We start from the raw sequence: 13877 nt of genomic DNA, 5'->3' as shown, positions 1-13877 counted from the left end.
CTGGGGTAAATTCCATGATGTTGTCTATTCTCGATTGGGATTGGTAGAGCTTTTCAGAAAATTCAGGAACCGCAAGGCAGGTTCCATTTTAGCTTTCAGTTTTTGCTGAAGACACGGAAAGCAGCTGACAGCAGGTCTGGGCTCCCTCGATCAACTCTCTGCCGAGCAATTTAAAATGCTTCCAGCCAGCCTGTGGGTAGCTCCACTGGGATTGGGGGAAGCGTATTGAGGCAGATAGAAAACTGGTTGGCAGAGAGGAAACAAAGAGTCGGGATTAATGGGTCCTTTTCTAATTGGTAGGCAGTAACCAGTGGGGTATCACAGGGATCGGTGCTGGGACCCCAGCTATTCACAATATATATTAATGATTTGGATGAGGGAACAAAATATAACATCTCAAAGTTTGCAGATGATCCCAAATTCGTTGGGAGGGTGAGTTGTGACGAGGATGCAGGGATCCTACAGCAAGATCTGGACAGGTTGGGCAAGTGGGCAAACCAATGGCAGATGCAGTATAATTTGGATAAGTGTGAGGTTATTCAGTTTGGAAGCAAAAACAGGAAGGCTGAATTGGGAGAGGGGAGTGTGCAGCGGGACCTGGGTGTCAGTGTGCACCATTCGCTGAAGGTAAGCATGCAGGTGCAGCAGGCGGCAAAGAAGGCTAATGGTATGTTGGCCATCATTGCGAGAGGATTCGAGTAGAGAAGCAGGGATGTATTGCTGCAATTGTACAGGGCCTTGGTGAGGCCACACTTTAAAAAAAAAAAAAAAATTCTTGTAATTTTTTGAAAAATGTATATCACGGAACAATAACAATAGTAAACACCCCCCGGCACCCGTAACAACGCATATAACAAACCCCCCCCACCCCCCCAACCCAATAACCAACAAAATAAATTAACAATAAGCAAATTTAACTTAAACACTATCCCCTAAACCCCCCTTCCTTTCCCACCGTCCCCCTTCCTTCCCCCCTCCCCTTCCCCCTCCCCCTTCCCCCCTCCCTCTCGACCCCTTCCCCCCTCCCTCTCGACCCCTTCCCCCCTCCTTCCTTCCCCCCTCCCCCCTCCTTCCTTCCCCCCTCCCCCCTCCTTCCCCCCCTCCCTTCCCCCCTCCCTTCCCCCTGCCCCTCCCCCTCCCCTTCCCTTCCCCCCTCCCCCCTCCCCCGCCCTTCCCTTCCCCCCTCGCCCTTCCCTTCCCCCCTCGCCCTTCCCTTCCCCCCCCCCCTTCCCTTCCCCCCTCCCCCCCTTCCCCTCATGGGCATGGTTCGCTGGACTCCCCGAACACCTGACACCCCTGTCTTCGCCCCCAAAGAACCTACTCATCCTAGACCCGGACATGTGGGCCCGGTGCAGCACCGTGAACTGGATGAGACTAAGCCTCGCACACGAAGAGGAGGAGTTCACCCTCTCCAGGGCGTCCGCCCATGTCCCCTCCTCAATCTGCTCCCCCAGCTCCACTTCCCACTTAGCCTTCAGCTCCTCTACCGACGCCTCCTCCACCTCCTGCATCACCTGGTAGATGTCAGACACCTTCCCATCCCCGAGCCACACCCCCGAAAGCACCCTATCCCTTACCCCCCGCGGGGGCAGCGAAGGGAACCCCTCCACCTGCCGCCTAGCAAACGCCTTGACCTGAAGGTACCTGAACATATTCCCCGGGGGGAGCTCAAACTTCTCCTCCAGTTCACCAAGGCTCGCAAACCTCCCGTCAATGAACAGGTCTCCCAACTTCCTTATGCCCGCCCTGTGCCACCCCAGGAACCCGCCATCCATGTTCCCTGGGACAAACTGGTGGTTCCCCCGCAGCAGGGCCTCCACCGAGCCCCCCACTTCCCCACCTGTGTCGCCTCCACTGCCCCCAAATTTTGAGGGTAGCCGCCACCACCGGGCACGTAGTGTACCTCGTTGGAGGGAGCGGCAACGGCGCCGATACCAGTGCCTTCAGGCTCGTGCCTCCACAGGACACCATCTCCATCCGTTTCCATGCTGCCCCCTCCCCATCCATTACCCACTTACATACCATTGAGACGTTAGCCGCCCAATAGTACCCAGAGAGGTTGGGCAGCGCCAGCCCCCCTCTACCCCTGCCCCGCTCCAAAAAGACCCTCCTTACCCTCGGAGTCCCGTGCACCCAAACAAATCCCAGAATGCTGCTGTTCACCCTCCTAAAAAAGGCCCTCGGAACGAAAATGGGGAGGCACTGAAACAAAAACAAAAACCTCGGGAGCACCGTCATTTTAACGGACTGTACTCTACCCGCCAACGAGAACGGCAGCATGTCCCACCTTTTAAATTCCTCCTCCATCTGCTCCACCAACCTAGTAAAATTGAGCTTATGCAGTCTCCCAGCTCCTAGCCACCTGAACCCCCAGGTACCTAAAACTCCTCACTGCCCTCTTTAGCGGGAGCCTACCAATCCCCTCCTCCTGATCTCCCGGGTGGACAACAAACAGCTCACTCTTGCCCAGGTTCAATTTATATCCCGAGAAACTCCCAAACTCAGCAAGAATCTCCATCACCTCCGGCATTCCCCCCACCGGGTCTGCTACATACAGCAGCAAGTCGTCTGCATAAAGCGACACTCGGTGCTCCTCCCCACCCCGCACCAGACCCCTCCACCTCCCCGACTCCCTGAGCGCCATGGCCAGAGGCTCAATTGCCAACGCAAAAAGCAAGGGGGACAGGGGGCACCCCTGCCTCGTCCCACGGTGGAGCCTGAAGTACTCGGACCTCCTCCCATTTGTCGCTACACTCGCCATCGGGGCCTCGTACAGCAACCTCACCCATTTAATATACCCCACCCCAAACCCAAACCTCTCCAACACCTCCCACAAGTACCCCCACTCAACCCTGTCAAAGGCCTTCTCCGCATCCAATGCCACCACAATCTCCGCCTCTCCTCCTGCTGCCGGCATCATTATCACATTTAGCAGCCTTCGCACGTTAGTGTTCAAATGCCTCCCCTTCACAAAACCCGTCTGATCTTCATGTACTACCCCCGGCACGCAGTCCTCTATTCTAGTGGCCAAGATCTTCGCCAGCAACTTGGCGTCTACATTCAGCAGTGAAATCGGCCTGTATGATCCGCACTGCAAGGGGTCCTTATCATGCTTCAGGATCAGGGAAATCAGCGCCCGAGACATCGTCGGGGGCAAAACACCCCCTTCCCATGCCTCGTTAAAGGTCCGAACCAACAGGGGGCCCAACAGGTCCGCGTATTTCTTATAAAATTCAACCGGGAACCCATCCAGTCCTGGCGCCTTCCCCGACCGCATGTGGCCAATCCCACTGACCAGCTCCTCCAACTCGATCGGCGCCCCCAGTCCCTCCACCTGCTCCTCCTGCACCCTTGGAAATCGCAGCCTGTCCAAAAAACTCTCCATTCCCCCTCCCACCGCCGGCGGCTCCGACCGGTACAGTTCCCTGTAGAAGTCCTTAAAGACCCCATTGACCTCTGCCCCCTACTGCACCACATTCCCACCCCTATCCTTCACTCCACCAATCTCCCTAGCCGCGTCCCGCTTACGAAGCTGCTGCGCCAGCATCCTGCTCGCCTTCTCTCCATACTCATAGACCGCTCCCTGCGCCTTCCTCCACTGTGTCTCTGCCTTTCTGGTGGTCAATAAATCAAACTTGGCCTGCAAGCTACGCCGCTCCCCCAGCAATCCCTCCTCCGGGGCCTCCGCATACCTCCTATCTACACTCAATAGCTCCCCCACCAGTCTCCCTCTCCTTCCTCTCCCTATGGGCTCGGATGGAGATCAGCTCCCCCCTAATCACTGCCTTCAGAGCCTCCCACACCATCCCCACCTGGACCTCCCCAGTATCATTGACCTCAAGGTACCTCTCGATACATCCCGAACCCTCCTACACACCTCCTCATCAGCCAACAGCCCCACGTCCAGACGCCAAAGCGGGCGCTGGTCCCACGCCTCCCCCATCTCCAGATCCACCCAATGCGGATCATGGTCCAAAATCGCAATAGCCGAATATTCGGCATCCTCCACCCTCGGGACCAGCCCCATACTCGGAACAAAGAAATCAATGCGGGAATAAACCCTGTGCACATGCGAGAAAAAAGAGCACTCCCGAGCCCTCGGCCTCCCGAACCTCCAGGGATCCACTCCTCCCATCTGGTCCATAAACCCCCTCAATACCTTGGCCGCCGCCGGCCTCCTGCCTGTCCTAGAACTAGAACGATCCAGTAGGGGATCCAGCACCGTATTGAAGTCCCCCCCTCCATGATCAAGCCCCCCACCTCCAGGTCAGGAATGCGGCCCAACATATGCCTCATGAAACCAGCATCATCCCAATTTGGGGCGTACACATTTACCAACACCACACTCTCCCCCTGCAGCTTGCCGCTCACCATCACATATCTGCCGCCACTATCAGTCACCACCTCAGACGCCTCAAACGCCACCCTCCTAGCCGCTACGCTCCCTCCATAGTACTCCCGTGAGCCAGCTGACTTCTGCTGACCCCGGCAGCTCTCGCCCTAACTCCGACCCCTCCCGATATGAGGTCACCCCTCCTCCCCTGCATCAGCTCCTTGGCACCGCTTCAGTGCGGGAAAACGGATCTGATAGCCACGCCCCTCGCCACCAGCTCCACCCCCCTGGTCCCGCAGCGCGGGAAACCAAGAGAAAAGCCCGCGCTTTCACACTGCCCCACCCCACCCCCCCAACGCAGCTCCCAAGTATCGCGTGCAGTTTTGGTCTCCTTCTCTGAGGAAGGATGTTCTTGCTCTCGAGGGATTGCAGCGAAGGTTTACCAGACTGATTCCAGGGATGGCGGGACTGTCATATGAGGAGAGATTGACTAGGTTGGGATTATTCTCGCTGGAGTTCAGAAGAATGAGGGGGGATATCAGAGACTTATAACATTCTAACAGGACTGGACAGGGTAGATGCAGGGAAGATGTTCCCGATGGTGGGTGTGTCCAGAACGAGGGGTTACAGTCTGAGGATTCAGGGTAAACCATTTCGGACAGAGATAAGGAGACATTTCTTCACCCATAGAGTGGTGAGCCTGTGGAATTCATTACCACAGGAAGTAGTTGATACTGAAACTTTGAATATCTTGAAGAGGCGGCTGGATATAGCACTTGGGGAGAATGGGATCAAAGGTTATGGGGAGAAAGCAGGATTAGGCTATTGAGTTGGATGATCAGCCATGATGGTGATGAATGACGGAGCAGTCTCGAAGGGCCAAAAGGCCTCCTCCTGCTCCTATCTTCTATGTATCTATGTAAAGCAGGTCTCTCTAGCCAGCCAGGCTTGTGAAGGTAACTTCTGATTAAAAGGCTGGGGATCTGAATCTGATTTTTCTCAACTGATGAACTGTGTTCAAAGACCTTTCCCTTTGCAGTCAGTTCTATCTGCGGGAGGTTCCAGTCCAGCGCCACCTGCAGGAAGAGGGGGCTGTTTGAAAATGTGTTTGAAATCCTGAGGTGAAGGATTCTAGTATTATCACAGTGTGTCTGAAAGCCAGTCTGGTAGAGGTTATTCAACTGAAAATGACTCCCCAGAGAGAATTCTAAAGCCTGTAAGTTTTTTTTATTTACAGCACAGAAGGAGGCCATTCGGCCCATTGTGTCTGCACCAACTCCCAACAGAGCAACCCAGCTAGTCCCATTCTCCAGCCCTATCTCTGTAGCCCTCTGAATTAATCACTTTCAAATAGATATCCAGCTCTTTTGAAACCTCGTATTGGAATCTGCCTCCACCACTCTCCCAGGCAGCGCATTCCAAACCCCCACCACTCCCTCAGGCAGCACATTCCAAACCCCCACCACTCCCCCAACAGCACATTCCAAACCCCAACAACTCTCCCAGGCAGCACATTCCAAACCCCAACAACTCTCCCAGGCAGCACATTCCAAACCTCCACCACTCCCCCAGGCAGCACATTCCAAACCCCAACAACTCTCCCAGGCAGCACATTCCAAACCCCAACAACTCTCCCAGGCAGCGCATTCCAAACCCCAACAACTCTCCCAGGCAGCACATTCCATCCCCAACAACTCTCCCAGGCAGCACATTCCAAACCCCAACAACTCTCCCAGGCAGCACATTCCAAACCCCAACAACTCTCCCAGGCAGCTCATTCCATCCCCAACCACTCTCCCAGGCAGCGCATTCCATCCCCAACAACTCTCCCAGGCAGCGCATTCCAAACCCCAACAACTCTCCCAGGCAGCACATTCCAAACCCCAACAACTCTCCCAGGCAGCACATTCCATCCCCAACAACTCTCCCAGGCAGCACATTCCATCTCCAACAACTCTCCCAGGCAGCACATTCCATCCCCAACAACTCTCCCAGGCAGCACATTCCAAACCTCCACCACTCCCCCAGGCAGCACATTCCATCCCCAACAACTCTCCCAGGCAGCGCATTCCAAACCCCAACAACTCTCCCAGGCAGCACATTCCAAACCCCAACAACTCTCCCAGGCAGCGCATTCCATCCCCAACAACTCTCCCAGGCAGCACATTCCATCCCCAACAACTCTCCCAGGCAGCGCATTCCATCCCCAACAACTCTCCCAGGCAGCACATTCCATCCCCAACAACTCTCCCAGGCAGCACATTCCATCCCCAACAACTCTCCCAGGCAGCACATTCCATCCCCAACAACTCTCCCAGGCAGCACATTCCAAACCCCAACAACTCTCCCAGGCAGCACATTCCAAACCCCAACAACTCTCCCAGGCAGCGCATTCCATCCCCAACAACTCTCCCAGGCAGCACATTCCATCCCCAACAACTCTCCCAGGCAGCACATTCCATCCCCAACAACTCTCCCAGGCAGCACATTCCATCCCCAACAACTCTCCCAGGCAGCACATTCCAAACCCCAACAACTCTCCCAGGCAGCACATTCCATCCCCAACAACTCTCCCAGGCAGCACATTCCAAACCCCAACAACTCTCCCAGGCAGCACATTCCATCCCCAACAACTCTCCCAGGCAGCACATTCCAAACCCCAACAACTCTCCCAGGCAGCACATTCCAAACCCCAACAACTCTCCCAGGCAGCACATTCCATCCCCAACAACTCTCCCAGGCAGCACATTCCAAACCCCAACAACTCTCCCAGGCAGCGCATTCCATCCCCAACAACTCTCCCAGGCAGCACATTCCATCCCCAACAACTCTCCCAGGCAGCGCATTCCATCCCCAACAACTCTCCCAGGCAGCACATTCCAAACCCCAACAACTCTCCCAGGCAGCGCATTCCATCCCCAACAACTCTCCCAGGCAGATCATTCCATCCCCAACAACTCTCCCAGGCAGCACATTCCAAACCCCAACAACTCTCCCAGGCAGCACATTCCAAACCCCAACAACTCTCCCAGGCAGCGCATTCCAAACCCCAACAACTCTCCCAGGCAGCGCATTCCAAACCCCAACAACTCTCCCAGGCAGCGCATTCCAAACCCCAACAACTCTCCCAGGCAGCGTATTCCAAACCCCAACAACTCTCCCAGGCAGCGCATTCCAAACCCCAACAACTCCCCAGGCAGCACATTCCAAACCCCAACAACTCTCCCAGGCAGCGCATTCCATCCCCAACAACTCTCCCAGGCAGCACATTCCAAACCCCCACCACTCCCTCAGGCAGCACATTCCAAACCCCAACAACTCTCCCAGGCAGCGCATTCCATCCCCAACAACTCTCCCAGGCAGCGCATTCCAAACCCCAACAACTCTCCCAGGCAGCGCATTCCAAACCCCAACAACTCTCCCAGGCAGCACATTCCATCCCCAACAACTCTCCCAGGCAGCACATTCCATCCCCAACAACTCTCCCAGGCAGCGCATTCCAAACCCCAACAACTCTCCCAGGCAGCACATTCCAAACGCCAACAACTCTCCCAGGCAGCGCATTCCATCCCCAACAACTCTCCCAGGCAGCACATTCCTAACCCCAACAACTCTCCCAGACAGCACATTCCAAACCCCAACAACTCTCCCAGGCAGCACATTCCAAACCCCAACAACTCTCCCAGGCAGCACATTCCAAACCCCAACAACTCTCCCAGGCAGCACATTCCATCCCCAACAACTCTCCCAGGCAGCACATTCCAAACCCCAACAACTCTCCCAGGCAGCACATTCCAAACGCCAACAAGTCTCCCAGGCAGCACATTCCAAACCCCAACAACTCTCCCAGGCAGCACATTCCATCCCCAACAACTCTCCCAGGCAGCGCATTCCAAACCCCAACAACTCTCCCAGGCAGCACATTCCAAACCCCAACAACTCTCCCAGGCAGCACATTCCAAACCCCAACAACTCTCCCAGGCAGCGCATTCCATCCCCAACAACTCTCCCAGGCAGCACATTCCATCCCCAACAACTCTCCCAGGCAGCACATTCCATCCCCAACAACTCTCCCAGGCAGCACATTCCATCCCCAACAACTCTCCCAGACAGCACATTCCATCCCCAACAACTCTCCCAGGCAGCGCATTCCAAACCCCAACAACTCTCCCAGGCAGCACATTCCAAACCCCAACAACTCTCCCAGGCAGCACATTCCAAACCCCAACAACTCTCCCAGGCAGCGCATTCCATCCCCAACAACTCTCCCAGGCAGCACATTCCATCCCCAACAACTCTCCCAGGCAGCGCATTCCATCCCCAACAACTCTGAGTAAAGACGTTTCTCCCCATCTCACACCAAGCTCTCTCGCTGACCATCTTGAAATTGTCAACCCCAGTCACTGACATACCAACCAGTGGAAACAGAATATCCTTCTTTACCCTGTCAAAATTGTTCAGAATTTTGAACACCTCAAAAAGGTTGTCTCTTAATCTTCTCTGCTCCAAGGAGAAAAAGCCCAATTTCTCCAATCTTTCCTTGTATTTAACATTCCTCATTCCTGGTGTTAATCTAGTAAATCTCCTCTGCTTTAACATTAAAATTAGAACAGTACAGCACAGAACAGGCCCTTCGGCCCTCGATGTTGTGCCGAGCAATGATCACCCTACTCAAACCCACGTATCCACCCTATACCCGTAACCCAACAACCCCCATTAACCTTATATTATTTAGGACACTACGGGCAATTTAGCCTGGCCAATCCACCTAACATGCTTTCTGAAATAAGGTGCCCAGAACTGAACACAATATTCCAAATGTGGTCTGACCAATGGCTTGTAGAGGTGTAACATCACTTCCTAGCTTTGAGAACACTATGCCTCTATTTATAAACCCAAGGATGCTATAGGCCTTCTTAACAACTGTTTCAACCTCCCTGGCCACCTTCAGAGAATGATGCACTTGAACCCTGAGGTCCCTCTGCTCCTGCACACCCCTCAAAGTTGTACCACTGAGTCTGTATCGTCTCCCCCTGTTCTCATTGAAGATAACAATCAGGCAAAACCAGCCGATGATTGCAACACTTTGTGCTCTTGGGAGATCACCAACTGCAAAGTCTGAAACCTGTAATAAAAAATGGGAAAATGTGGCATTTGTGCCGTGGGTGTTGTCCTGGGAGGACTTGGAGGTTTTGTTTGGGGAACCAATGCTGGGCGAAGGGAGCAGATGACCAACTTGAGCTGGTGTCTTTAGAGGAACGGGACGTCACCAGTCAGTGCCTTGCAGCTCATCTGCCTGCCATTCGGTTAAATCATGTCTAGTCTTTGACCATGTTGCACGGGAGGAAAAAGATGGTTGGCCACTATATTTATCTGCGGGTGTGTGGAGCCGATCCCAATGGGAGTTTTTGCTGTTTATGGGCTGAAAATTTTGGGTTTGAAAAGGGCGGCCGCTGGGACTCACGGGAACCTTTGCTGTTTAAAGAGAAGCAGCGGTCGGCGGCGCGAGCGGGAGGCACACACTGGCGTTCGCAGCGGCCGTTATAAATAACGGCTGTTAAGAGCAGTTGAAAGGCGTGCAGTTTGTGAAAGGCAGCCGGAGAGAAAGGCAGCCGGAGAGAAAGGCAGCCGGAGAGGCAGCCGGAGAGAAAGGCAGCCGGAGAGGGAGGCAGCCGGAGAGAAAGGCAGCCGGAGAGAAAGGCAGCCGGAGAGGCAGCCGGAGAGAAAGGCAGCCGGAGAGGAAGCCGGAGAGAAAGGCAGCCGGAGAGAAAGGCAGCCGGAGAGAAAGGCAGCCGGAGAGAAAGGCAGCCGGAGAGAAAGGCAGCCGGAGAGGCAGCCGGAGAGAAAGGCAGCCGGAGAGGAAGCCGGAGAGAAAGGCAGCCGGAGAGAAAGGCAGCCGGAGAGAAAGGCAGCCGGAGAGAAAGGCAGCCGGAGAGAAAGGCAGCCGGAGAGAAAGGCAGCCGGAGAGAAAGGCAGCCGGAGAGGCAGCCGGAGAGAAAGGCAGCCGGAGAGGAAGCCGGAGAGAAAGGCAGCCGGAGAGAAAGGCAGCCGGAGAGAAAGGCAGCCGGAGAGAAAGGCAGCCGGAGAGAAAGGCAGCCGGAGAGAAAGGCAGCCGGAGAGAAAGGCAGCCGGAGAGGCAGCCGGAGAGAAAGGCAGCCGGAGAGGAAGCCGGAGAGAAAGGCAGCCGGAGAGAAAGGCAGCCGGAGAGGAAGGCAGCCGGAGAGAAAGGCAGCCGGAGAGAAAGGCAGCCGGAGAGAAAGGCAGCCGGAGAGAAAGGCAGCCGGAGAGGAAGGCAGCTGGAAAGGCAGCCGGAGAGAAAGGCAGCCGGAGATGCAGCCGGAGAGAAAGGCAGCCGGAGGGAAAGGCAGCCGGAGAGAAAGGCAGCCGGAGAGAAAGGCAGCCGGAGAGAAAGGCAGCCGGAGAGGGAGGCAGCCGGAGAGAAAGGCAGCCGGAGAGAAAGGCAGCCGGAGAGGCAGCCGGAGAGAAAGGCAGCCGGAGAGGAAGCCGGAGAGAAAGGCAGCCGGAGAGAAAGGCAGCCGGAGAGAAAGGCAGCCGGAGAGAAAGGCAGCCGGAGAGAAAGGCAGCCGGAGAGGCAGCCGGAGAGAAAGGCAGCCGGAGAGGAAGCCGGAGAGAAAGGCAGCCGGAGAGAAAGGCAGCCGGAGAGAAAGGCAGCTGGAAAGGCAGCCGGAGAGAAAGGCAGCCGGAGAGGCAGCCGGAGAGGAAGGAAGCCGGAGAGAAAGGCAGCCGGAGAGAAAGGCAGCCGGAGAGAAAGGCAGCCGGAGAGAAAGGCAGCCGGAGAGGAAGGCAGCCGGAGAGGAAGGCAGCCGGAGAGGCAGCCGGAGAGAAAGGCAGCCGGAGAGAAAGGCAGCCGGAGAGAAAGGCAGCCGGAGAGAAAGGCAGCCGGAGAGAAAGGCAGCCGGAGAGAAAGGCAGCCGGAGAGAAAGGCAGCCGGAGAGAAAGGCAGCCGGAGAGAAAGGCAGCCGGAGAGAAAGGCAGCCGGAGAGAAAGGCAGCCGGAGAGAAAGGCAGCCGGAGAGGAAGGCAGCCGGAGAGGAAGGCAGCCGGAGAGAAAGGCAGCCGGAGAGAAAGGCAGCCGGAGAGGCAGCCGGAGAGAAAGGCAGCCGGAGAGAAAGGCAGCCGGAGAGAAAGGCAGCCGGAGAGAAAGGCAGCCGGAGAGAAAGGCAGCCGGAGAGGCAGCCGGAGAGAGAGGCAGCCGGAGAGGAAGGCAGCCGGAGAGGAAGGCAGCCGGAGAGAAAGGCAGCCGGAGAGAAAGGCAGCCGGAGAGGCAGCCGGAGAGAAAGGCAGCCGGAGAGGAAGGCAGCCGGAGAGAAAGGCAGCCGGAGAGAAAGGCAGCCGGAGAGAAAGGCAGCCGGAAAGGCAGCCTGAGAGGCAGCCGGAGAGAAAGGCAGCCGGAGAGGAAGGCAGCCGGAGAGAAAGGCAGCCGGAGAGAAAGGCAGCCGGAGAGAAAGGCAGCCGGAGAGAAAGGCAGCCGGAGAGAAAGGCAGCCGGAGAGAAAGGCAGCCGGAGAGAAAGGCAGCCGGAGAGGCAGCCGGAGAGGCAGCCGGAGAGAAAGGCAGCCGGAGAGAAAGGCAGCCGGAGAGAAAGGCAGCCGGAGAGAAAGGCAGCCGGAGAGAAAGGCAGCCGGAGAGAAAGGCAGCCGGAGGGAAAGGCAGCCGGAGAGAAAGGCAGCCGGAGAGGCAGCCGGAGAGAAAGGCAGCCGGAGAGAAAGGCAGCCGGAGAGGAAGGCAGCCGGAGAGGAAGGCAGCCGGAGAGAAAGGCAGCCGGAGAGAAAGGCAGCCGGAGAGAAAGGCAGCCGGAGAGAAAGGCAGCCGGAGAGAAAGGCAGCCGGAGAGAAAGGCAGCCGGAGAGAAAGGCAGCCGGAGAGAAAGGCAGTCGGAGAGAAAGGCAGCCGGAGAGAAAGGCAGCCGGAGAGAAAGGCAGCCGGAGAGAAAGGCAGCCGGAGAGGAAGGCAGCCGGAGAGAAAGGCAGCCGGAGAGAAAGGCAGCCGGAGAGGCAGCCGGAGAGAAAGGCAGCCGGAGAGAAAGGCAGCCGGAGAGAAAGGCAGCCGGAGAGAAAGGCAGCCGGAGAGAAAGGCAGCCGGAGAGAAAGGCAGCCGGAGAGGCAGCCGGAGAGAGAGGCAGCCGGAGAGGAAGGCAGCCGGAGAGGAAGGCAGCCGGAGAGGAAGGCAGCCGGAGAGAAAGGCAGCCGGAGAGAAAGGCAGCCGGAGAGAAAGGCAGCCGGAGAGAAAGGCAGCCGGAGAGAAAGGCAGCCGGAGAGAAAGGCAGCCGGAGAGAAAGGCAGCCGGAGAGAAAGGCAGCCGGAGAGAAAGGCAGCCGGAGAGGCAGCCGGAGAGAAAGGCAGCCGGAGAGGAAGGCAGCCGGAGAGAAAGGCAGCCGGAGAGGAAGGCAGCCGGAGAGAAAGGCAGCCGGAGAGAAAGGCAGCCGGAGAGAAAGGCAGCCGGAGAGGCAGCCGGAGAGAAAGGCAGCCGGAGAGGAAGGCAGCCGGAGAGAAAGGCAGCCGGAGAGAAAGGCAGCCGGAGAGAAAGGCAGCCGGAGAGGCAGCCGGAGAGAAAGGCAGCCGGAGAGAAAGGCAGCCGGAGAGAAAGGCAGCCGGAGAGAAAGGCAGCCGGAGAGAAAGGCAGCCGGAGAGAAAGGCAGCCGGAGAGAAAGGCAGCCGGAGAGGCAGCCGGAGAGAAGGCAGCCGGAGAGAAAGGCAGCCGGAGAGAAAGGCAGCCGGAGAGAAAGGCAGCCGGAGAGAAAGGCAGCCGGAGAGAAAGGCAGCCGGAGGGAAAGGCAGCCGGAGAGAAGGCAGCCGGAGAGGCAGCCGGAGAGAAAGGCAGCCGGAGAGAAAGGCAGCCGGAGAGAAAGGCAGCCGGAGAGAAAGGCAGCCGGAGAGAAAGGCAGCCGGAGAGAAAGGCAGCCGGAGAGAAAGGCAGCCGGAGAGAAAGGCAGCCGGAGAGAAAGGCAGCCGGAGAGGCAGCCGGAGAGAAAGGCAGCCGGAGAGAAAGGCAGCCGGAGAGGAAGGCAGCCGGAGAGGAAGGCAGCCGGAGAGGAAGGCAGCCGGAGAGGAAGGCAGCCGGAGAGGAAGGCAGCCGGAGAGGAAGGCAGCCGGAGAGAAAGGCAGCCGGAGAGAAAGGAAGCCGGAGAGAAAGGCAGCTGACGACCGGAGCAGAAGATGAAAAGCTAACGGCCTGCGGAGGCCGGGCAAACGGCTCCGTAAAGCTAACAAGGTGCCAGCGGCTACAAAGCACAAGGTCATAAAGAAATAAATAAAGAGCAGGAGGAAGATAGAAGAAAAAGCTGTGAGGCTCCTTTTTAAAAACCAAGCAGACCAGAAAATACATCGGAAGACCCAAAATTAAAAGAATAATGATTGCCAAGGTAGACCTGAAGGTCTGACTACTGGCCCAAAACATCCAAAGAAAAGAATCTTATATATTCTTTTTAAAAAAAACAATATTTTTATTCTTTTAATTTTGAAAATAAACTTAAGTTAAGTTCCCACCCTGTGTCTGTCTTGTGTGTGTCTGGGTGGAGGGTGGGACA

The 13877-nt window shown here is 56.7% G+C and overlaps 1 protein-coding gene across 1 annotated transcript in view; it reads right to left on the bottom strand.

The window, feature by feature from the left end:
• Positions 1 to 13877, bottom strand: part of cplane1 (ciliogenesis and planar polarity effector 1) — a 288296-nt gene that overhangs the window by 40820 nt on the left and 233599 nt on the right. The gene's annotated exons all lie outside the window — the stretch shown is intronic.

Source organism: Scyliorhinus canicula, chromosome 8 (assembly GCF_902713615.1).
Source record: "Scyliorhinus canicula chromosome 8, sScyCan1.1, whole genome shotgun sequence".
Classification (NCBI taxonomy): Eukaryota; Metazoa; Chordata; class Chondrichthyes; order Carcharhiniformes; family Scyliorhinidae; genus Scyliorhinus; species Scyliorhinus canicula.
The sequence above is the reverse complement of the archived record's forward strand: the minus strand, read 5'-3'. Positions and strand labels throughout refer to the sequence as shown.